Source organism: Pleurodeles waltl, chromosome 1_1, assembly GCF_031143425.1.
Source record: "Pleurodeles waltl isolate 20211129_DDA chromosome 1_1, aPleWal1.hap1.20221129, whole genome shotgun sequence".
Taxonomy (NCBI): domain Eukaryota; kingdom Metazoa; phylum Chordata; class Amphibia; order Caudata; family Salamandridae; genus Pleurodeles; species Pleurodeles waltl.
Window position 1 is genome coordinate 683,772,180 of NC_090436.1, and position 26,565 is coordinate 683,798,744.

Here is a 26,565-nt window from a genome sequence, read left to right on the forward strand (position 1 = left end):
AACACTAGGACGGGTAGCTGGAGGGGGTTTGGGAGTGGAGGAAGAGGTTGTGGTTGTAGGAGGTGTTCGTTTGATGACTTTGGGTGAAGGTGCATGCGCTGGAGGCTGTCATGACGTGGATGGCTGTTGGGTGGGTGTGTGCCTGCATTTGTGTATCTTGGGAGGTGGCATCACAGACACACTGGGAGAGGACACAGGGACGTGTGAATGGCAGTGGGGGTGGTGACTGCACGTGAGCGGGGTGTGGTGGGGTGTGTGCTGGTGATGGCAGTAGTGGCTGTAGATGTAGTACATGCAGGTGTGAGTGGAGACGAGACTGGGAGGGAGGAGGGGGAGGAGTGGGACACAGTGGAGGCAGTGGATGTTGGTGTGTCTGCATGTGTGCGATGCTTGTGTGAGTGCCTGTGGGATGTGTGGTGCTTATGTTTGCCTGAGCTTCCCTTGTGTGTTGACATGTGTGCATGCTGGTCTAAAGGGGTCTTGGGATAGGCTGAGGTACAGGGGATTGGGTCTGGGTGGAGGAAGTTGGAGGGGGGAGGCTAGAGACAGGGACAATGGCTGCCATCAGTGCTGAGGCCAGAGTCTGAAAAGCTCGCTGAAGGGCCGCCTGACCAGAATGAATGCCCTCCAGGAATGCATTTGTTTGTTGCAACTGCCTTTCTACACCCTGGATGGCATTCAAAATGGTAGACTGCCCAACAGTGAGGGACCTGAGGAGGTCAATGGCCTCCTCACTGAGGGCAGCAGGGGTGACTGGGGCAGGGCCTGAGGTGCCTGGGGCGAAGGTGATGCCCACCCTCCTGGGTGAGCGGGCACATGGCAAAGGCTGAGGGGCTTCTGGGAGGGCGGTGCTGGTAGGGGGGGTGGGGGCTGTACCTGTAGATGCGGGGGCACAGATCAGAGGACGAGTCTGTGTCACTGGTGTCAGCTCCTGTCCCACTGGTGACTCCCCTCGCCCTCCGTCCCACTGGTGAACTCCGAGTCTGTTGCGTCGCCCCCAGGGCCATGTGGGATGCAGCTCCCTTCTGCTCCGTTGCCACTGCTCCTCCGCCTGATGATGCTAATGCACACAAGAACAGGGGGACCACAAAAAGGGGAGGGACGACGGAAGAAAGACATGTTGAGTGCATGCATTACCACTACCGTTGGCAGACACGACAGACACAGAAGCCCCCTGCACTACGCCGCACACTTGGCCTCCACTGTTCAATCCCTGGGACATGGCCGACAAGCATATGGACGACATCTGTGCACATGGATGACACACGAGCCTAACTAGGTGTACTTGGCACTGTACACAGGTGGGGTGGGGTGCCACAGGCTCTGCCAGAACAAGGGGACCTTGCCTCCTAAACTCGCCCTGGCCTAGGGAAACCCACAGCCCACCTCCCCACTCAGACACCTCCACTGCACGCAAAATCAGCAGAATGTGTGTGTACTCACCCCCTTGTGGATGCTGTGATGCCCCCAAGCGCCCATCCAACTCCGGGTACGCCACCCCCAGGATCCTAAACATCAGGGGGGTCATGGTGCGACGGGCACCCCTCCCACGTTGGGAGGCCATCCCCAGCTGGTCCTCCACCGTCATCTTGCTCCAGCAGCGAATGTCCTCCCATCTTTTCCGACAGTGGGTGCTCCGTCTGTGGTAGACCCCTAGGGTCCGGACGTCCTTGCGATGGCACGCCAAATATATTTTTTCTGGTGGGCGCTGACCTACATGAATTGTACAGGGGGAAAAGAAAAGTTATTACCAAATGCACCGTCACAGTCATTGGCCCCCATCCCTACCCTTGCCATGATGCACATGCACTCACCGTCGTTTCATGCACGCCTCAATCTCCCCCCATCTTTCATCCACCCCACTCCACACAGGCATAGCCCATACAGCATGCTCCCAGTGTATTTACCTCTTTGTCTGGAGGACCATACAGTAGCGTGTACTGGGGAGGACCCCATCCACGAGTTTCTCCAACTACTCCGATGTAAAGGCAGGGGACATTTCCCCAGTCGCACGAGCCATTGTCTCTTCCAGACCGAGGTCACAGCAGCACTTGCAGTGTAGGTCCTCTCCTGTCGAAGATCAGGTATCGAGTGATTGAACAGATAGAAAATGGCAGTCACGTCTGCGGCGTTGCATACCGTCACCGCCGGGGTACATCGTCATTGGCTCCTGGGACCCATAGGGTCCAATGTTAACCAATGCAGCATTGCGTCGCGGTCTTCGACCGCCTACCGCGACGGTGTACAACATCAGCGCAGTTACCTCACATCCCATTGTCCCACTTTACAGGTCAGGCAGCCGCCATTTCAGGGGCCCACATGGCTTAATTTTTAACTGCGTCACACATACCTGGGCCTAGCCTCAACACACATACAGGCCAATTTTCGGATTATGATTTGTGTTCTGTGTAAGCTGTGGGTACGTACCTCTGAGTTGTTTGATTCTGTGCTCGCTGTTGTCCTTCATAGGCACCGTCCGCTGGGACATGTGAGGAGATGGCGGCATCCTCCGGTGTACAGACGGCTGGTGGACCTGTCGACAATGCAGGAAAGACATGTGATCATCACCTACAGGCTTGACTGTGCCACAATCCAGGAACTGTGTGCCCAGCTGGAGCCAGACCTGATGTCAGCTATCCGCCATCCCACAGGAATCCCCCCTCTAATGCAGGTGCTGTCAGTACTCCATTTCCTTGCAAGTGGGTCATTTCAAACAACAGTGGCCATAGCATCAGGGATGTCCCAGCCTATGTTTTCCAACGTGTTGTCCAGAGTGTTGTCTGCCCTGCTGAAACACATGCAGAGCTACATCATTTTCCCTCAGGTGGAGGATTTGCCTATAGTGAAAGGAGACTTCCAAGCCCTGGGACATATCCCCAACATCATAGGTGCCATTGATGGGACCCATGTGGCTTTGGTACCCCCCTCAGGAGTGAACAGGTGTACAGAAACCGGAAGAGTTGTCATTCCATGAATGTGCAGATGGTGTGTTTGGCAGACCAGTACATCTCCCATGTGAATGCCAAGTTCCTGGCTCAGTGCATAATGCCTACATCCTGCGGAATAGCAGCATCCCTTATGTGATGGGTCAACTCCAGAGGCACCGTGTGTGGCTAATAGGTGAGCACATGGAAGCAAGTCAGTGGGAATGGTTGTCTGGGTCTGGGGATATCCCTCCAGGTTAGTGTGTGTCTAACAGTTGTCCCTTGCCATTTGCAGGTGACTCTGGTTACCCCAACCTGTCATGGCTACTGACCCCAGTGAGGAATCCCAGGACAAGGGCAGAGGAACACTACAATGAGGCCCATGGGCGAACTCGGCGGATAATAGAGAGGACCTTCGGCCTCCTGAAGGCCAGGTTCAGGTGCCTCCATATGACAGGTGGATCCCTATTCTACTCACCAAAGAAGGTGGGCCAGATCATCGTGGCCTGCTGTATGCTTCACAACTTAGCTTTGTGACGACAGGTGCCTTTTCTGCAGGAGGATGGTCCAGATGGCGGTGTTGTTGCAGCTGTGGAGCCTGTGGACAGTGAAGACGAGGAAGCAGAAGAAGAGGACATGGACAACAGGAACTCGATGATCCTGTAATATTTCCAGTGAGACACAGGTAAGAATACAAACCTGCCTACTACATATACTTTAACACTACTACCTCTCTACTGTCTGTCGTTTTCACCCAGTGTATGGTCACTGAGTTGTCACTTTCCCTTACGATTTCATAGATGTGTGTCCCACAGTGTGACATCTGCTTTGTTTCCTCATGGACTAGAGCTGTGTGACATAGGTATGTTGACATTACAATTGAAAGAGCATTTTGCCACAGTAATTGCTAATACACTATTCTGAAATCACAGACTGACTCCAGATTGTTTTGTGCTTCAAGGGTGTTTATTTAAGTGCTCAATATTGGAGGGGGTTTTAAAATGGTGAGGGGTGATGGTGGAGGAATGTCCATGGCAGAGTCCAGTCTATTAGTCCTACAGGTGCATTGCCCAAATGGGCATAGGAAGTGGAGCTGGGGCAGTTTGAGGATGGACAAGGTGACAAAGTGGGACAGAAGGATGACATTCAGGGTGGTCTCATTTCTTGCCGGGGGTCTTGGCATCGTTCTCTGTCTTTGTCCTGGATCTCAGGGACCGTTTGCGGGGTGGTTCTCCCTCTTCAGGGGGTGGGGTGCTGGTGTGGTAGTCCTGTGGCGGTGCCTCCTGTCCACTAGCGCCGGCAGAGGTGGTGGGCAGTTCATCATCCATGCTAGTGTCAGGGGCCCCTTGTTGTGCAACAGTGTCCCACCTGGTGTTGAGTACTTCCTTCAGCACCCCTACGATGGTGCCCAGGGTGGAATTGATGGCTCTGAGTTCCTCCCTGAAGCCCAAATATTGTTCCTCCTGCAGGCACTGGGTCTCCTGAAACTTGGCCAGTACCGTTGCCATTGTCTCCTGGGAGTGGTGGTAGGCTCCCATGATGGAGGAGAGGGCCTCGTGGAGAGTGGGCTCCCTTGGCCTGTCCTCCCCCTGTCGCACAGCAGCCCTCCCAGTTCCCCTGTGTTCCTGGGCCTCCGTCCCCTGGACCGTGTGCCCACTACCACTGACCCCAGGTCCCTGTTGTTGTTGGGGTGGTGGGTTAGCCTGGTTCCCCTGTAGTGGTGGACACACTGCTGATTGACGTGTCCTGGGGACAGAGGTATGGGCCTGCTGGGTGGGTGCTGTGCTGGTGTTTCCAGAGGGGGGAAGGTCTGTAGTGGCCTGTGACTGTGTGAGGGGAACCGACTGTCCCGAGGTCCCCGATGGGCCGGGCTGGTCATCTAGATCCAGTTGGACAGAGCTGCTGTCATCACTGTGGGCCTCTTCTGTTGGTGGTGTGGACATGTGTGGACCCTCCTGTCCGGTGACGTTGGGTAGGGGTCCTGCAGGGGTATAAAAGGATGTTTATTACATCTGTGTGTGCCATGGTGTGCAATGGGTGGGTGTCCGTGTACCCCAGTGCTTGCATTCCTGTGTAGGAGCTTGTGTGATGATGGTTTAGGGGGGTGTATGGGTATGTGCAGTGGGCATGCTTTGGTGATGGGTGGCCATGCTTTGTTGTTGCATGCAGGACTTGGTGTTGGGATGGGTGGGTTGTGATAGTGGGACATTTCTGAGGAGTAGGAGTGATGGGGGTGAGGGTGAGGGTGGGGGTATGTGATGGCATGCAGGTAGGGTCGGGGATGTAATAGTTAAGATTTGACTTACCAGAGTCCATTCCTCCATCTACACCTGCGAGGCCCTCAGGATGCAGAATCGCCAAGACCTGCTCCTCCCATGTTGTTAGTTGGGGAGGAGGTGGGTGTCCGCCGCCAGTCCGCTGAACCGCAAGGTGGTGTCTTGAGACCATGGAACGCACCTTCCCCCGTAGGTCGTTCCACCTCTTCCTGATGTCATCCCGATTTCTTGGGTGCTGTCCCACTGCGTTGACCCTTTCCACTATTCTGTGCCATAGCTCCATCTTCCTAGCTATGGAGGTGTGCTGCACCTGTGATCCGAATAGCTGTGGCTCTACCCGGACGATTTCCTCCACCATGACCCTGAGCTCCTCCTCAGAGAACCTGTGGTGTCTTTGCCGTGCCATGGGGTGGTGTGGGTGATGTGTGGCGTGGTGTGTGTAGTGATAAGTGGGTTGATATTTAGTGGTGTGCTGTGTGAGGTGCATGGAAGTTCTGTGGGTGATGGTATTCTGTGCCTGTGGATGCTTGGTAGTTGTTTTTGGTGTCTCTCTCTGGCCTTCGTTCGGGATTTTGGTCGTATGGGTTTGTGGGTGATGTGGGTTTGTGTTTTATATTGTATTGGGTGTGTGGGTGTGGTGTGTGTATGTGTATCAGGTGTGTGTGTTTCAAATTTTCCAATGTGGCTGTGTTTTGTAAATGTGTGTGTATTTTGAGCGCGGCAGTGTGTACCGCCAATGGAATACCGCGGTTGAAAGACCGCTGCGTGGATTCGTGTGTCGTGATAGTGTGGTCGTATTTTTGTTGGCGTGACGGTGGAGGTTTTGTTTTCGCCAGTTTATCACTGACCTTTGGTGTGGCGGACTTGTGTGGGTGTCTGAATTTTGGCGGATTCCGTGCTGTGGGTCATAATAGCTGTGGTGGAATTCCGTGGCCGCGGCGGTGTGTTGGCGGTCTTCTGCACGGCGGTAATCGGCTTTTACCGCCAATGCTGTAATGAGGGCCTATATGTCTTGTTGGTGTTGTGTAGTACCAAGAGAGGAACAGATTTTTGGTAATTTAAAAAGGATTGCATAGCCAGGCCAAAGTAATCTTCAATTCACCAAACATGTTGGTTGTTGGCTTGATCATCCTCAAAAAAACAGTCACAAATTACAGGGGCAGATAGAGAGTGGTCATCATGGTCATGGACTCTGAATGTGGACTTACACTAACAATGCAGCATGGCAGGATAGAGATACCATGTTTACAACCAATACCATATGTCATTTGTGTTCCTTTTAATCCATTATCCATTCAGAGAATAGTAATCTTGTCTTATCTTCTGCCCATTCCTTGTTCCTGAATCCTCCTAAGTCATGTTTTCAAGCAATAAATAAAAAAAACTTCCCAACTTGATTACGAACAATAGACAAATATGAAGGTGACAGATGGCTAACCTAACTGTAGTGAGGTATTGCTGTTGTATGTTGTGCAAAATAAATACTTTGGTGGCTTTCTGGTATCTAAAATAGACACATTGGCGGTCATTCCAACCCTGGCGGTCCAAGACCGCCAGGGTAGGGGACCGCGGGAGCACCGCCAACAGGCTGGCTGAGCTCCCATGGGCATTCTGACCGCGGCGGTACAGCCGCGGTCAGAAACGGAAAACCGGCGGTGTACCGCCGGTTTTCCGCTGCCCTGGGGAATCCTCCATGGCGGTGCAGCTTGCTGCGCCGCCATGGGGATGCCGACCCCCTTACCGCCATCCTGTTCCTGGCGGTTTTGGCCACCAGGAACAGGATGGCGGTATGGGGTGTCGTGGGGCCCCTGGGCCCAATGGCATGGGCACTGCAGGGGCCCCCTAACAGGGCCCCAAAAAGATTTTCAGGGTCTGCCATGCAGACACTGAAAATCGCGACGGGTGCAACTGCACCCGTCGCACCCCTTCCACTCCGCTGGCTCCATTCGGAGCCGGCATCCTCGTGGAAGGGTGTTTCCCGCTGGGCTGGCGGGCGGCCTTCTGGCGGTCGCCCGCCAGCCCAGCGGGAAACCCAGAATAACAGTGGTGGTCTTCTGATCGCGCAGCGGTATTCTGGCGGCTCCCGCCGGCCCTGCGGTTACCGCGGCCGGCGGGAGTCAGAATGACCCCCATTATGTTTTTACTAGGTGCAGAGACCACCACCAGCAGCAGTGCTGTTGTAGCCAGGAGGTTAGTGGAGGTGCAGGCGATGACCGAGGGAGAGGGAGATGTCTGAGTGGTGGCAGGGATAAGTAGTAAGGTACTTGCTTTCTTATTTGCAAAGTACTGTATTGGTTAAGCGAGGCAGATATCCACATCCTGCCTATCACTTCCAGAGTCCAGTCCCTGCTCTTGCTATCTTACCACCTAAAACTGCAGCTCAGTGTAATCTCTGGCGGTGCTGCTGCAGTGAGTGAAAGCAACACATGAATTAATGTGTGTCTACTGCAGCATGTTGGCACAATGGAGCTAAGCCTCCAATGCACAAACAGCAAACCAAAGACAAGATGTGTTTCCCAGAGCCCCCTAAGTTGCCTATTAGTGCTTCAGTTTATCATTCTTTCTTTCATTCCCATCCTAACTAAAAAAATAAATTCTATCTGGGCATATTACATCTGCCACAGTTCTCTGCTCAAGTGAAGTTATCTTCCATTATGGATTGACGGTTACAATATTTTTCCTCCCATCAATCAATGTGACTTTGAAGCTCTTCCTCACATTGATTGCCAGAGTCCCCTAAGTTGCCTATTAGTGTTTCAGTTTATCATTCTTTCTTTCATTCCCATCCTACCTAAAAAAGTAAATTCTATCTGGGCATATTACATCTGCCACAGTTCTCTGCTCAAGTGAAGTTATCTTCCATTATGGATTGACGGTTCCAGTATTTTTCCTCCCATCAATCAATGTGACTTTGAAGTTCTTCTTCACATTGATTGATGGGAGGAAAATTACTTGAACCGTCAATCCATAGTACATGATCATTGATTGACACCCAGCCAACCATTCCATAGCTAAACCTCTACTGAGCCAAATCCCTATAATTTACCTGGGTGTAATGTGGGACTAAGGGCCTGATTTAGATTTAGGCAGATGGGATACTCTGAGACAAATAAAAGATCCAGTTCACTGACAATAGTTCATCATATTCTTCTATGCAATGTCTACTGTTCTATGGCAGATGGGATATCTGTTGTCTGCCAATTGTATCCCAGCTGGCAGACTATCAGCCTAAGCAATAGGCTACTATAATCTAAGTTTGGATTTAGGATAGCAGAATAGAGAGGGGAGTTCGAGAAGAGCTGTGCCATTGGAATTATAAATTCACATTACATGCTACAGTTGGTCTGTCCCAAAAACATGCTGGAGTGGAGAGCAACACACCCACCAGAATGGTTCTGTTAGGTTGCATAGACACATATTAATTGTGCAGCATACATACTTATATGCCTCACTCATTAATGGCAATCCAGTTTTATTAAATGAATCCAAATTTCTTAACACAAAGGGCCTAATTATGAGTCTGGAGGTCCGAGAACCGCCAGACCTGTGGTGGTCGCAGCGCCACTGCTGTGGTGGTCTGACCACCATATTACGAACCTGACAGTCTGCTCGTCAGTGGATCACCGCCTCCGCCAGGATTGGTGAGCCTGATGGGCTGACGGCAGGTTGCAATCAGACAGGACGCAGCTGCATGCAGCGCCACCCTGCTGATTTCAAGCTGGTTCTCTGCCAGCCTTTTCATGATGGTTTCACTGCAATGAAAAGGCTGGCGGAGAAAAGGTCCCCTTGCCCAGCAACCTCCTAATGTGCACTGTCTGCTGTGCAGACAGTGCATATTATGGGGATGCTGGTGCCCCCTGTGGGTGGCAGCATTGCCGCCAGCTCAATTACGAGCTGGTGAAAATGCTGCTGCCACTTTCCCGATGGGCTGATGGCAGAAACCTTGGTTTCCATCTGTCAGCCCAGCTGGAAAATCATAATGGGGCCAGTAGGGAGGTAGCCACCATAGTGGTGGCCATCCTTTTGGCAGCTTGACTGACAGGTTTTACCATCCACCAAACCTGTAATCAGGGCCAAAGTGTGTGTTCTATTTCACTTTGAATTTAAATCCTTTCAAATAATCATGTTTTCTTTTCTTTCTTTTGATTATATGTCAGTATTCTGGTGTAATGTTATTCCTTGCAGTCAGTGTTATAATTGATGTTTATCTAGCTAGCATGCGATTCATGGGTGGAAAAGACTTGGCCCAGGTAGAGTGTGACTGGCTATTACCACTACCAATATCATCAATGATCACAACCAAATAAAATTCCGATGGCCCTAGTGGAACAGCAATGTTCTGCTACTGTACTCTGCACTACAGGCAGTATAAACAAGTGTTTGAGGTTAGCAACATCATAATTTGTGTTTTTGTGTTTTGTTCTTCTCTTACTTTCTTGATTTAGTTACTGGCATCAGGCACTACCACCCACCAACACGGCAAGAGATAGCCGCCCAGCTGTGGCAGTAAAAGTTGGAGGCAGTGGCTGGCGAATATCGCTGGCTGGTGGCCTTTGAAGCTGAGGAGCAGGAGGTAGAGGGCTAACAACAACTGGGGACCTCAGGCCACCTGCCAGGCCAACCTCCAACTAGGCCACACCACCACTGTCACCTGCAAGTAGGGTTATCTACCTCTATACTACCACGGCCCTCCCCTCCTTGGATCAGATCACACACTGACTCCTCCACCGCGCCCTCCAATGGCTAGCACATCGGACGCATGCGATCGCATTGCTGCAGCAGGGTCAGCAGGAACTGGTTAGTAGAGTTGATGCCCTCAAGACTCTTTTTCATTTACTTTTTGTTTTGGTGGAAGGGCATGTTGTGGGTGGAGAGGGTGGAGGGCACAAAGTTAGGGAAAGAGTATATTTATTTACATTGGACTTTTGGACTTACTTTTTAGGATATTTTGAGTTGGGGAGGGGCTAGGCCTCTGGTGAGTGGAGAAGATGGTTTGGGTTCTTCGGAAAATTAATTAATGGATTTTACTTTTTTTTCATCAATCATAGTCTGTCTTTCTATTACTTGTTGGGGTAGTATAATTTATAAAACCATTGTTGAATGTACAAATTATTCTTCAGTCAGTTACTTACATCTTCCTGCATTCAAGTTATACTCCGCTACCACAGTGGCACTGTCTGGGAACAGAAAGCTGGTTAATTCTAATCTGTTTCACTTCATGAGGTTCTGTAGCACCCAGCACCCAGTCATTTTTTTACTGTGTAAGTGGCACTTATTATAGTAACTAAATGCCCTTATCCTACTGTTTGTAACAATTTGCCTAATAAGGGGTTTTGTAGCAACCTACAAAATAAATGTAATTACTCTCTCCTTCCAAAGAATAACTAAGTTAACTAGTTCTTTCTTACCTGAATTGATTAGGCGATGGCACCTCTTAAACGTTTTCCCAAACCCTAATGCATGGTCTTCTTAAAGGGCCTTCTTATTAATGGTGGTGGTATTAGTGGTATCTTCTCTTCGTGTGCTATCAGGGAAGACATCAAAGCAAGGTATCATTCCCACCTAGACCAATGAGTTGAACACCAGTTGTCAGATTCATCAGAAACATTAGTCATCACATGAAACTAGACTGAAAGAAAAGTAAACAAAGACGTAGTGGGTTATCAAAGGCTGAACACTAGACCACCATGACAAAAAAGTAAAAAACGTTGTTGCATGAGCGGGTTATGTCAAGCACATTACACTTATCTCTTATTCAGTTTTCTTCTTTTTATTTATTGGTCTTGTGTGATTATTAGGTGCAGAGACTAGTAATAATGAGGGTTCCTCTTCTTTTCTTTCAGGTTCAGTGGTTCCAGGGCCACCGAGTATGGATACGCACCTCAGAGGAAACAGAGAAGCCACTGGTAAGTGTTTTGTTTCATGGGTTTCTTTCTTTTCTTTCTTTTATTCCCACAGGTACTGGTTAGTAGTGCTCAGATATATTCAAGGCTTTGGTAAACTACTAATACCTCTCAACAACTAAAGTCCAACCGCTTAACATGCTTCTAGCATCTCCACCCAGAGCGGCCTTGATTTTGAGTTGTCTCAAGCAAGAGGTGCTCTTTTAAGGAAATAGTGGAGGGACTTATTCAACCCATACCTAGTCAGGTGTGCTCAGGGCTCCCCAAAATGTCCCCATAACCAAGTTGTGGAAATTTAGTGAAAGCCACCAGAGTGAATCAAACAAGTATGCATGGTAGGGTTTCCAACCCCGTGTGGTGTTATCGCTATCCCCAGCTTTACCACCCGGTTCCCATTGTTGCATTCCCTTTTTGAAAATTCCCCAGTAGGGGACTGCATACTTAGGTCACGCTTTTCCAGGAGCGTGGCAGGACAGGTTGCTTCACCAGTGACTTCCTGGATTGTCCAAGGTCATCAATCCTCCTCTGGCTTCTTTTGCCTCGCTCTCCAGGACAGGCTTCAGGTCAGTGTTCTGAACCGCTTTTCCCAAGCCTCCCTCTTTCTCAGCCTTCTCCTTCATTATGACATCCGGGGTGGCTCACTCGTGACTTGTCTCCCTTGTTGACACTGCAACATTGCCCACAATTCTCTTCTCCTCATAGTTGTATAGCTCCTCTACTTGGCCACTACTTCTTAGGCAACCACTCACTTTCTTCCCATTTTGATTTAATTAATGATTCGAGTCCTCATTAGCTGTAATGACTCCCACAGGATAGTCAGTTAGACCAGAATTAAAGGAGCTGTCTCAGCCAAGTGTGATTTGTGGAAAGTTGTGCTGAAGCCTTTCTCAATTATAAGAATAAGTGTTAGCCCAAGGCTGCCCCATCTGATGATATTCCTGTGATGGGGTGCAAATAGAGGAGACGTGAGTCAGCAAGCGAGATGGGAGCACAAGGGAGATGCCATGGAATTCCATTTTCCTCTTCTTCATATGTTCCCTCACCACTGGGTCTTCCCTGCCACTATAGTGGGAAACTGGAACAGAGTCACACATTATTCTGACTCTCCTACACTTATATAATTCCTTTCATGCCTGGGTGGGTGGGGCTGGTGTGGGCTATTATATTGTTCAGGTAAGAAGTTCCTGCAGTGAGTTGGTGTCACTTTCACCACATCCGCCCCACTAAGTATGTGATCTATTTATGGTGTAAATTAAGTCACACCTCAATAAATCGCATAGCCTGAGGGAAGGGGGTTTGGGGGCTTGATGAATGGATGGAAAACAGGAGATGGGGAAAGGTGTGACAAAGACAAACACTACACAACAACAATATTCATCAGAGTGATGAGCAGCACATCCTAATCAATTTTTTGTGGAAGGAAAAGAAGGAATGACACAGTTCAGTTAAGCGAATTGCAAACAGTCCTTCAGTCCCACAGAAACGCAAGTTATATCTAAAATAAATGTTCTTTTATCTAGGTTTGAAAAATAGAAATTTTGGAGGAATGAACCAACACAATTTTAAAAATTATTAATGTTAACCTGTTGGGTGCCTTGGACGAGGTGATCTCGTCCAAGGCACCGGTTCCCGAGATCACCTTGTCCTACACCCGGGAACCGGGGGGGAGCGCTAGCGTACCCCCCATTGGCACCCCATCCACACACCCCCAGTCGTGGATGGAAGGGGAATCCCCCACTCCCCCCTGTGACGTCAGCGCGTGATCGCGCGCTGACAATCACAGAGGCCTCCTCCCATCGCGCTGGAAGCTCAGCTTTTCTCTTCCGATCATGTGGAGGAGGCCGGAGAGGCTTCAAAGGGAAGGAAATGAATTTCCTTCCCTTTGAAGTCTCTCTGAGCATTTCAAAAGCCGGATTGTAAAACAATCCGGCTTTTGAAATGCCCACTAGACACCAGGGATTTCTTTATTTTTATGAAATTGGCATGAGGGAGCGACCCCTTGGGCAAGGGTCACTCCCAGGGGGGGCATTTTTTTTAAGGCCTTTTCTGCCCCCGGGGGGGGGGGGGGTGGAGGCAGAAACCTCTAGGCACCAGGGATCTTTTTTTTTTTTTTTTTTTTTTAGAGGTGGGGAGCGACCCCTTAGGCAAGGGTCGCTCCTCTAGGGGGAAATTATATTTAGGCAGATTGGCCTATTTGTATGAGGCCAATCTGCCCCCAAGGGGGACAGAAACCACTTGACACCAGGGAGTTTTTTTTTCTTCGTGAATTTCATGCAAGGGGAGCGACCCCTAAGGCAAGGGTCGTTCCCCTGGGGGGCAAATTTATTTTAGGCCATTTCTGCCCCCCTGGCGGGCAGATCAGCCTATTTTAATTGGGACGATCTGTCCCCAAGGGGGGCAGAAACCACTAGGCACAGGGGATTTTTTTGTTGTTGTTGTTTTACAGATGGTGAGCGACCCCTTAGGCAAGGGTCGCTCCCCTGGAGAGGCAAATTATATTTAGGCCATTTCTGCCCCCTTTGGGGGCAGATCAGCCTATTTTAATTAGGCCAATCTGCCCCCAAGGGGGGCAGAAACCACTAGGCACCGGGGATCTTTTTTTTTGCGGCAATGTCACACAAGGGGAGAGACCCCGTAGGCAAGGGTCGCTCCCCAGGGGGTGGGAGGGGGCGGGGCAAATTTATTTTAGGCCATTTCTGTCCCCCCGGGGGCAGATCGGCCTATTGTTATCATGCCGATCTGACCACAGGGGGGGGCAGAAACCTCTAGGTGCCAGGGCTAATGTTTTTTGTTTGTTTGTTTTATTAGAGATGGGGAGCGACCCTTTAGACAAGGGTCGCTCCCCTGGGGGGCAAATTCTATTTAGACCATTTCTGCCCCCCTTGGGGGCAGATCGGCTGATTTTAGGCCAATCCGCCCCCCAAGGGGGGCAGAAACAACTAGGCACTGGGGATCTTTTTTTTTGCGCCAGTGTCACACAAGGGGAGCGACCCCGTAGGCAAGGGTCGCTCCCCAGAGTGGTAGGGGGAGGGCAAATTTATTTTAGGCCATTTCTGCCCCCCCCTGGGGGCAGATCGGCCTATTGTTATTAGGCCGATCTGCCCCCAGGGGGGGGCAGAAACCTCTAGGCGCCAGGGCAAATTTCTTTTTGTGTTTTCTTTTTGTTTGTTTGTTGTTTTAGAGATGGGGAGCGACCCATTAGGCAAGGGTCGCTCCCCTGGGGGGGCAAATTGTATTTAGACCATTTCTGCCCCCCTTGGGGGCAGATCGGCCAATTTTGTTAGGCCAGTCTGCCCCCCTGGGGGGAGAAACCACTTAGGCACCAGGGATTGGTGTGTGTGTATGAGTGTGTTTTCTTTAGGGAGACAGCCCCTTGGGTAAGGGTCGCTCCCCATGGGGGCACATTACTGTTGGCCATATCTGCCCCCATTGGGGGCAGATAGGCCTATTTTTGGAAGCCCATCTGCCCCAAGGGGGGGGGGGCAGAAAGCCCAGCAGAGGCCAGGGAAGTTTTTTTTCCAAAAATAAGAGGGTGGGGGTATGGCCATATCCCCACCCCAAATAAATGGGGCCAAAGTTGTTCTGCCCACTAGTGGGCAGATGGGGCAATTACCCCTGATCCTCACCCCGGGGGGGGGGTAGAAAGTCTACTAGATGCTAGGGAATTAAAAATAAAAATATATATATATATATTGGGGTTGTGGCTACCAACCAGTAAGGGTCCTGGTTGCGCTCCCACCTCAACTGAAGGGGGTAACAGTATTTCAGCTCTCCCCCGCACTCTAAAACATCTTATCCCACAGCAAGCAAGAAGACATTTGATTATTTTGGGTTTTAGTATTACATTTGGGCCATGAAAACTTGGCTTACTTGGAATGGTGAGGGCTGCACTTTATGGACTTTGGGATGCTGCCATGTAGAAAAATCCACAAGACCTAGACACATCTGAAAACTAAACATCTGGGTGATTCCAGGGTGGTGTGTTTCACATGCACCCGCACCATTTTTGTACCCACAATCCCCTGCAAACCTCCAACTTTGCTGGAAATCACACATTTTTCACATGTTTTTGTGATGGAACCTTCAGGAATCTGCAGGAATCCACAATATTCTGACCACCCAGCATTGTCTCATCCATACCGATAAAAATTCTGCTGCACTTGTCAGCCTAAAAATGTTTTTTTTCAAACTGCCCTTTTGGACCCCCTTTGTTCCCCCTCAATATCGACATGTTTTTGGCTCTTCCCTTTCACAAGCACTTGGCCCACCTACACAAATGAGGTATCATTTTTACTGGGAGACTAAGGGGAACATTGGGTTGTATGAAATGTGTCCCAGTGCGGTGATCCCACACAGAAATGTGGGAAAAATTAGATTTTTTAGCTAAATTTGAGGATTCTGGGTAAGAAAACATTGGGTGATCCACGCAAGTCACACTTCACTGGACTCCCTCGGGTGTCTAGTTTTCAGAAATGTCTGGGTTTGGTAGGTTTCCCTAGAAGGCTGCTGAGCCCAGGACCAAAAACGCAGGTGCCCCCCTGCAAAAACAGGTAGTTTTGTATTTGATAATTTTGATGTGTCCAGATAGTGTTTTGGGGAATTTCCTTCAGTGGGGGCTAGGCCTACCCACACAAGTGAGGTACCATTTTTATCGGGAGACTTGGGGACACGCTGGGTAGAAGAGAATTTGTGGCTACTCTCAGATTCCTGAACTTTCTGTCTCCAAAATGTGAGGAAAAAGTGTTTTTTTTGGTCACATTTTGAGGTTTGCAAAGGATTCTGGGTAACAGAACCTGGTCAGATCCTCACAAGTCAACCCATCTTGGATTCCCCTAGGTGTCTAGTTTTAAAAAATGCGCTGGTTTGCTAGGTTTCCACAGGTGCCGACTGAGCTAGAGGCCAAAATCCACAGGTAGGCACTTTGCAAAAAACACCTCTGTTTTCTGTGAAAAAATTTGATGTGTCCACGTTGTGTTTTGAGCCATTTCCTTTCGTGGGCACTATGCCTACCCACACAAGTGAGGTACCATTTTTATCGGGAGACTTGGGGGAACACAGAATAGCAAAACAAGTGTTATTGCCCCTTGTCTTTCTCTACATTTTTTCCTTCCAAATGTAAGGCAGTGTGTAAAATTGACGTCTATTTGAGAAATGCCCTGTAATTCACATGCTAGTATGGGCACCCCAGAATTCAGAGATGTGCAAATAACCACTGCTTCTCAACACCTTATCCTGTGGCCATTTCGGAAATACAAAGGTTTTCTTGATACCTATTTTTCACTTTTTATATTTCAGCAAATGAATTGCTGTATACCAGGTATAGAATAAAAACCCATTGCAAGGTGCAGCTCATTTATTGGCTCTGGGTACCTAGAGTTCTTGATGAACCTACAAGCCCTATATATCCCCGCAACTAGAAGAATCCAGCTGACGTAACGGTATATTGCTTTAAAAAATCTGACATCACAGAAAAAAGTTACAGAGTAAAACGTGGAGAAAAATTGCTGTTTTTTTCACCTCAATTTCAATATATTTTTATTTCAGCTGTTATTTTCTGTAGGAAACACTTGTAGGATCTACACAAATGACCCCTTGCTGAATTCAGAATTTTGTCTACTTTTCAGAAATGTTTAGCTTTCTGGGATCCAGCATTGGTTTCACACCCATTTTGGTCACTAACTGGAAGGAGGCTGAAAGCACAAAAAATAGTAAAAATGGGGTATGTCCCAGTAAAATGTCAAAATTGTATTGAAAAATTGGGTTTTCCAATTTAAGTCTGCCTGTTCCTGAAAGCTGGGAACGGGGTGATCTTGCCACCGCAAACACTTTGTTGATGCCATTTTCAGGGAAAAAAACACAAGCTGCCTTCTGCAGCCCTTTTTCCCATTTTTTTTTTTTAAAAACAACATTTTCACTGTATTTTGGTTAATTTATTGGTCTCCTTCAGGGGAACCCACAAAGTCTGGGTACCTCTAGAATCCCTGGGATGTTGGAAAAAAAGGACACAAATGTGGCGTGGGTAGCTTATGTGAACAAAAAGTTATGAGGGAATAAGAGCAAACTGCCCCAAATAGCCAAAAAAAGGCTCGGCACAGGAACGGGAAAAGGCCTGGCAGTGAAGGGGTTAAAGGGAAAATAATATTGTTAAATAACAAATTGGATGGTGCACCTCTATTCTTCTCTGAATGTCTGTCTTGGGTGCCTAGCTGAACCGATCCAGTAAGTGTTATGGAGCTTTTGCCTTTCATGCCGGAGAAGAGAAGGCCTGCAGATTTTAAAACAGAAACAATACTATAGAGTCAAGGGCAAAAGGTGAGCTTCAAGAGGAGTGTACCAACTACCAAGTCTCAGAGGCAGAGCAAGAGCATATCCTTCTGCAATCATTAATTTTATGACTCAGGGCCGATTGGTTAACTGAAAAGTGAGAGCAATTTAGAACCAATCACGGACAAGCAGCTTCATTCACCAGTCACTCATCAGGCCCCAAACATTGCAAATCATTGAAATCAAGTTTACAAATTAGTTGCACACCTTCTCTCACTGTCTGCACTACGTGAATCATCAATGATCACTCACAATCACCCAATTATATATCACTCTTAGGTGCAATAGTTACCTGTTCCAATCCAAGCATGGTGGTAGATGCACAATTGTATCTCCTCTTTGATGCAAGCAACACATTGGTGGTCATTACAACCCTGGCGGTTGGTGTTAAAGTGGTGGTAAAACCGCCAACAGGCCGGCAGAAAAAAAATGGAATTACGACCGTGGCGGAAACCGCCAACAAAGACAGCCACTTTAACACTCCGACCGCCAAGGCGGTACAAACAAATACCGCGGCGGTAACCGCCAACAGAACTGCCAACAGACAGGCGGAAAACAATGTACCTCCCACGGAATCACAACAGGCCAATCCGCCACCTTTTCCGGGGCGGATTTACCGCGAACAAAAAAACGGCGGAAACAGGACTTGGAAGGGGAAACGCTCACCTCTACACATCCCATGAGGAACCAGGACGCCATGGAACCGGAACTTTAGATTCTTCCAGCCTTTATCTTCCTGCTCCTCTACCAGGAGCATGAACGCCGGCGGCTAAGACCACGGTGAGTACTGCACCTACGGCACAGGGGAGGGGGGAGGTAAAAAACAGTGACACACACACGCAACACCAACACTCCCACCCCTACCTTCACCCACGACAACACACACACTAATACATCATGATACATCACAGTTACACCCCCCAACCCCCCCGGAAGAATGCAAGGACAAAAGGAAATGAGTCGAATGATAGTAATATATTCGAAGACAGTAATCACAAATATATACATATAAAGATATTCACACTATAAACAAATATATACACCAAGAATCCAAGTCCAAGGTATTCCACTATCATATCCGTGGACCACTGTGCCCAAAAGGCATGGGCGAGGCCCACACTCAATACCCGAACAAGACGGAGAGAACACTGCTGGGGCATCAGATAGAAATAAAACAGGCACCTCAGGGGGAAAGGAAGGGGGGGCACCACAGCCAGATGAGTGCACAACGCCAGATCCACAAGGGGGCTCCATGCCCACTGTTCAATCCTGGGGAGTGCAAAGCCACAGTCTCTCAAGTGGATAACATTCTCCACTGGTTTCTGGAGGAAACTTTGTGCCCAGAGTGCTTCATCCTGCCAAGGACTGTGTGAGTGGATGTGATACTCCACTGGTTCTGGAGGGGGCTTTGTGCCCAGAGTTCTTCATCCTGCCAAGGACTGTGTGAGTGGATGTGATACTCCACTGGTTTTGGAGGGGGCTTTGTGCCCAGAGTGCTTCATCCTGCCAAGGACAGAGGTAGTGGATGTAATACTCCACTGGTTCTGGAGGGGCTTTGTGCCCAGAGTACTTCATCCTGCCAAGGACTGTGTGAGTGGATGTGATACTCCACTGGTTCTGGAGGGGGCTTTGTGGCCAGAGGGCTTCATCCTGCCCGTGGTGGCCTCAGTAGCGTTGGAATCATTGGTGCTCACTGGCCTGTGGGGCAGTGTCCTGGGTAGTGGTGCTGGTGGCGGCGGTGTCCTGGGTAGCGGGGCTGGTGGCGGCGGTGTCCTGGGCAGCGGTTCTGCTGGCGGCGGTATCCTGGGCAGCGGGGCTGGTGGCGGCGGTGTCCTGGGCAGCGGTTCTGCTGGCAGCAGTGTCCTGGGCTGCGGGGCTGGTGGTGGCGGTGTCCTGGGTAGCGGTGCTGCTGGCGGCGGTGTCCTGGGCAGCGGGGCTGGTGGCGGTCTTGTCCGCCGTGCAGATCTTCCCAGACTTGCCGGTTTTACTGTGCCCCTTCCCCACCTTGGTTGGAGGCGCAGCTGTCACCACACCCCCAACTGTACCCCTGGGAGCGGCTTTGGTGGCTGATTTCTTTCCCCTCTCCCGCCGGGCACTGGCCAACTTTTTATGCTTTACAGGTGGGGGACTGTCTGTGCTCTGGCTCCTTGCCACACTGGCTGCCCTGCTGCCTGGCGCACTCCAGAAGCCGGTTACTACTGGCACCACTGGTCCCGCAGATGTTGTGGCTGAGATGCTGGGTTGGGACCTGGAGAGATGGGCCCTAGGACACTGAAGGGGTGGGGAAGGTGAGGGAAAGAGGTCAAGGTCGGACAGGAAAAGTTTCTTAGGAACACTGGGACGGGTAGACGGAGGGGGTTTGGGAGTGGAGGAAGAGGTAGTGGTTGTAGGAGGTATACGTTTGGTGACTTTGGGTGAAGGTGCATGGGCTGGAGGCTGTCGTGAGGTGGATGGCTGTTGGGTAGGTGTGTGACTGCGTTTGTGTACCTTGGGAGGTGGCCTCACAGACACACTGGGAGAGGACACAGGGGACGTGTGAATGGTAGTGGGGGTGGTGACTGCACATGAGCGGGGTGTGGTGGTGGGTGTGCTGGTGATGGACGTAGTGGCTGAGGATGTTGTGCATGCAGGTGTGAGTGGAGACGAGACAGGGAGGGAGGAGGGAGATGAGGAGGAGGGGGACACAGTGGAGGCAGTGGATGTTGGTGTGTCTGCATGTGTGTGATGCTTGCGTGAGTGCCTGTGGGATGTGTGGTGCTTATGTTTGCCAGAGCTTCCCTTGTGTGTTGAGGTGTGTGCATGCTGGTCTGATGGTGTGGTTGGGATAGGCTGAGGTACAGGGGTTTGGGTCTGGGTAGAGGAAGTTGGAGGGGGGAGGCTAGAGACAGGGACAATGGCTGCCATCAGTGCTGAGGCCAGAGTCTGAAAAGCTCGCTGATGGGCAGCCTAACCAGAGTGAATGCCCTCCAGGTATGCATTGGTTTGTTGCAACTGCCTCTCTACACCCTGGTTGGCATTCAAAATGGTAGACTGCCCAACAGTGATGGACCTGAGGAGGTCAATGGCCTCCTCACTGAGGGCAGCAGGGGTGACAGGGGCAGGGGCTGAGGTGCCTGGGGCGAAGGAGATGCCCACCCTCCTGGGTGAGCGGGCACGGGACACAAGCTGATGGGCTGCTGGGAGGGCGGTGCTGGTAGGGGGGGTGGCGGCTGTACCTGTAGATGCGGGGGACACAGATGGGCCTGCCACCAGAAGGGAGCTCCCATCAGAGGAGGAGTCCGTATCGCTGGTGTCAGCTCCTGTCCCCGCCGTGGAGCTCCCCTCGCCCTCCGTCCCACTGGTAAATTCAGACTCCGTAGTGTCGCCATCCAGGGCCATGTGGGATGCAGCTCCCTCCTGCTCCGGTGCCACTGCTCCTCGGCCTGATGATGCTAATGCACACAAGAACAGGGAGACCACAAAAAGGGGGGGGGTAGACAGAAGAAAGACATGTTGAGTGCATGCAATACCGCTACCGTTGGCAGACACTACAGACACAGAAGCCCCCTGCACTACGCCGCACACTTGGAGTTCCCTATTCAATCCCAGGGACATGGGCTACAAGGCTATGCCCGATTGCTGCACACATGGATGTCACAGGACCCTGACTAGGTGTAGTTGGCACTTTACACAGGTGGGGTGGGGGGCCACAGGGCCTGCCTTAAGAAGGGTTCTTGCCTACTAAACTCGCCCTGGCCTAGGAGAACCCACAGCCCACCTCCCCCACCCAGTCACCTACAATGCACGCTGAATCAGCAGAATGAGAGTGTACTCACCCCCTTGTGGCTGCTGTGATGCCCTCAAGCACCCATCCAACTCCGGGTATGCCACCGCCAGGATCCTGAACATCAGGGGGGTAATGGTGCGAAGGTAGCTGTTGCAGATAGCTCTTGCCTAACCCCTGTAAAAGAGATCCAGTGTGCAGTGATATACATTTAATCAGTTGCTTGACAACTGGTCCACATGTCTGTAGTCAGGTGAATAGTGTGAACAGCACTCTGCTGCAAAGCTTGTCCAACAAATTGCAGCACATTGTAATGAAGCACTGGAACATCAACTCTGATAAAATAGGTCTGATTGAGAACCTTCCATGTACGGCAGAGGACTACCACAAATTCTAAAAATCCCACTCTTTCCACAAAAGAAAAGGGAAGAGGTCCATTGCTAACATTTTAGCCAGCATCCCATTGTAAAATATGTGGTTGATTGGTTGCATTCATGGGACCCCTCCTGCCTAAACATGCCCATAGTAGCCTGGAATTTTCCTTTGCTGGTGCCAGTGACTCAGGCAACTTCCAAGTACTAGGAGGTGGTAGACTTAATGTTCATCTTAGGGAAGTCATTGTATGCTGTGGTACCTGCATCTGACTCATGTAGCATTTTGAGGTTACTGAGGCAGGTGATACTGACACACTGTTGGGACAGGGCTACTTTGTGTAAAACTGTCACCCTCTCCTTGCTCATCACCTTCACCTCTCACTGTGATTGAAGATGATTCCCCCGTCTCATTACCACCACCACCTGCAGCAATTTTTTAAGGTGCTATTCCTCCGGATTGCATGTTGTTTTTTCATAAGGCTCATTTGGCTGCCAGTACCATAGAGTGAGCCAGGCTTACCTTAATAAACACTTGCATGGCAAATGGAGCATATTGCAATGTGATCCTCCTACTTGCTAATCATAAAGAAGTGCCAATCTGGGGAGCAGAACTTTTTGGTGGGCCACTGGTGCCTCTGCCAATGCGATAAAAACTGAAGGTAAGTGGGTATGTTGACGATTGCCTCTCTGCAGTGCAGGTCTCAGCGGGTTCCTTACAAATATGGAGGCTACTGGTGGTGGTGGTACCAGTGCCATATCCCTTAGAGCAGGTTGGAGTTCCTCTGCGCCAGGTTCCATGACAATGACTGGCTCGTCCTTCTCATCCCCTTCCATAATGGTAAAGCTTTCAGGAACTTTTCTTTTCCCTTGTCTCTCGTGGTGGATCTTGGACTCAAACAGGGACTAAACCATATCCAGATTATCAGAGGGGGAACTTGGAAAAGACTGAGAAGTCCCCTTCCTTTTAATCACTGGAGATCAGGAAGCCAATGGTTCAAGAAGAGGTATATCTTGCTCAGCAGAAAGCTTAACCTCCTATTCTGCTCCTACTTCAGGAAGATCTACTATTTCTGGCTGCAGCTCCTTTTTTTTACACTTTTCTCAATTTTCTGCAATGACTAAGTACTAGTTTGCAGCCGAGACACCTCCATTTCAGACTCACTACTTGTCGCCATGATTGCAGTGACTGCCTCACTGAGAAACATGACTTTGGGCTTTGGTTAGGGTGGTGCTGTTGATGCAGCAGTGCTGCTGCTAGCCTGCTGGCTGGAGCACGGTGTTGCAGGCACACATTTATGTTATGCTTAGCTTCAAACTAAGAGGGAAAGAAGCCAAAGAATGCAGCACTTTTAGTTTGAGTAATTAATTTATTAAGGCACTTCCCAGATCTCAAATGAAAACACACAAAAATATGAGCTAATTTGAATGCAATAAAACACGTGAGAATAACAAAATAATCATAGCAATTAATTATAGGCAGAAAAATTGCAATACATCAACAATGAATATGTGCAGTGAATAGGTATATATGCATACTCAGGCTGGATAATTAAGAGTTAAAATGTATCACCATAAGAGTTTACTTCGTCATCCTTGCCAACATCAAGCCGAGGAGCCCTGGCCGGCTGAGGCAGTAGCAGATCGTTCCAATAGGGGATATTTTACCCTGAACTGTGTGTCCACATGCAAGAGAACTCCTTCCAACTCAGTACCAAGCCTCCCCACCTTATATAGCTTAAACAAACCCAAGAGGAAGGTTCTGGCAACCTCCCCCTCCCTTCGCATAATTTATGAAATTCAAGTGCTGACTTTGAAAACACGCAAAGGAGCGGGCCCTGCCTCAGTGTGCATTCCCGAGACAGAGAAGCTGTACTTTTCCTTGATGGAAACATTCCCAGGCTAAAGGCTTCTCTTATCATGTACCTTCCACATCCCCCATGTTTTGTTCCATGGTGCAACCGTGTGGTAGGAAGAAGAGCATAAACTCGTTCTGTGTAGAAAACAAGCTGTGCATGGAAAAATACCTTCACTACCGATGTGACTGCATCTGAAGCTAAGCTAAGCACAAAATGGAGTCAGTGGTTAAATACAGATAACACTACAGTTTACTAAAAAAGGATTGCAGAGGCATGCCAGTGGTGGAAATCTGCTTCATCTTTTCCCCACTGGCCACTTTCCTGGTAGCACCTTTCTTGGGGTCATCTTCAAGCTCTGTCAGTTGGCAGTGGCACTTGGTCCAAAAAGCAGAAGTGACTGGAGGACTCACATGTTGTGCTCACATCACTTTGTGTCAACCTTCTGTCTGGCAGTACTCTGTGGGTGATGTCTCTTGGGCACCTAAAAGCAAACAAGCAAGAAAACATCTAGTGAAACATGGCATTTTGTCAGTTTTCATTTAATTGTTCATAGTACAGACAACATTATTTAGTGTAGTTTATGTAACTATCCAATGTCAAAGAACACCACCATAACATAATATTTAATTTTCAATCAGGATAGCAACATACCAATGTAACATTATTCTTAAGGTGCATCTAAGGTGAGACACCTGTGGCAGGGGAAAATTGATTTATCTTTAAAAAATGAATGCTGGAGTGTGTGCAGCTAAGCACCTATGTCAGGCAGAGGATCCAGGGGAAAATGAGAAATTACTTAAAAAACTGAACGCTGGTGTACAAAACACACCTATGATAGGCAGGAGGTGGATGGAGGGAAAAATAATAATTAAAGTAATAATCATCATCATCATAAAAAAATTTAAATACAAAATACAAAAATAAATAAATACAAAAAAGAATAAATACAAATAAATGATTGTCCTTTCATGTACTACAATGATCCTCAAGCATATTCTCTGGCATAGAGCCCTCTATTAGGGCCTGTCAGGCATTGCAGCCAGCCTGATGAGGAGCATGGCCCTATAATGAAGCACGTCACCCGATGGTGAGTGAGGTCTACTATATCTGTAAGACTAATGCATGTGGTGACTGGAAGGAACACCTACCCTAATTGGTGGAATGGAGTCTGTTCTTTTGGAACAGTGCATCTTATTTCAGTTATAGGAACAAAGAACACATGCAGGCATATGGCAAAAGCACAATGGTTGGCTGCACAAAATGGTTGCCAGCCACGTGGGCAAACAAGCAAGCAAGGAGGCACTGGAGAATATGAACACAATCAATCAATCAATCAGGATTCATAAAGCCCGGCAAAATGTAAAGGCATCTTTATATATCGCTCTTTCACGACCTACCAGCAATTGGCTAGTTACCCACCAGTGGGTCATCATGACCCACAGTTTGGGAAATTCTGTTCTAGCTCATTAATCTAAGAGAAAAACTAATTTGGCAACACTAAGCAACAGTATCAATGCACATTTCCTAATTTACCCAAGTATAAATGCTGTTAGGTAGTGCTCATACACTAATGCACATCGTTGCCCTGATGTGCTTTCCGGTTTTTCAAAGAAAAGACCGTAACAATAGAACCAAACAAAATGTACTAGCGGAGCACAACAATTTTTTTTCTTTCTTTCTTTCTTTTTTCTAAAGTATTGATAATCAAAAAGTCCAAAAATTCAAATATAGACTGTCCACAATCCATATACATTCATATATTATTAACCTCATGCAACGTAGGTTCTCATAACTTTATATAATGAAAATATTTATTTCAAAAATTGGTGACAATAATAAATAACATACAACACTAAACCCCTACAGTAGACAACCAATCAACATAAAAGACATAGGGGGTCATTCTGACCCTGGCGGTCACTGACCGCCAGGGCCAACGACCACGGAAGCACCGCCAACAGGCTGGCGGTGCTTCCTGGGCCATTCTGACCGCGGCGGTAAAGCCGCGGTCAGAAAAGGGGAACCAGCGGTTTCCCGCCAGTTTACCCCTGGCCCAGGGAATCTCCATGGGGATTCCGACCCCCTTCCCGTCATCCTGTTCCTGGCGGTAAAACCCGCCAGGAACAGGATGGCGGGAACGGGTGTCGTGGAGCCCCTGGGGGCCCCTGCACTGCCTATGCCACTGGCATGGGCAGTGCAGGGGCCCCCTAACAGGACCCCACAAAGATTTTCAGTGTCTGCTTTGCAGACACTGAAAATCGCGACAGGTGCCACTGCACCCGTCGCACCCCTGCAAATCCGCCGGCTCCATTCAGAGCCGGCTTCCTCTTTGCAGGGGCTTTCCCGCTGGGCTGGCGGGCGATCTTTTGGAGATCGCCCGCCGGCCCAGCGGGAAAGTTAGAATGACCGCCGCGGTCATTTGATCGCGGTGCGGTCTTATGGCGGTCTCCGCCCGGCGGGCAGCACCCGCCGCCCGCCGCCCGCCGGGGTCGGAATGACCCCCATAATGTAAATAGATACAATAAAGGTCCATAATCTAACCCAGAAATAAACAATGAGTCAAAGGACCGGATGATATTTTGTCGAATCCACATGTAACATCAGCCGACACGTGTTTCGTCCACACATTGGACTTCTTCAAGGCTGATAAATCATAATTCAAAAATATTACATTAATAATTTAAAAATACAAAATCTGAAAAACAACTCCAAAGACTAAAGAAAGTATCACAGTTAGTCAACCTGCACCAAAAGTGTGTTGGAAATAGAAAAAGTGCCATGGAGCACCTACATCCCAAATTAGTCTTTGAGATTAATAAAATGATATAGTAAGTATGAGTGATAGGGATGAAATTTGATATGAATGTGAAGGTGAGTCACTATTTTTAAGTATAAAAGAGAGACCTATGTAACCCCCAAAAAGAGTTTTGAAGGGAAAGTACCTTAATCTCTCCATTTACCACTTGTATCTCCAAATGATATTCAAATCTCTAAATGACAGAGAAACAGGGGAAGAGATCCAATCATCAACTGTCAAAATGTAGACCATATGTGTTACCTATATTCAAAATCTGGTACCCCACTAACCTTGGTATTGTCCGCACTAAGCTTGTTCATTGTACAACAAAAACGCAACTGATTTTCA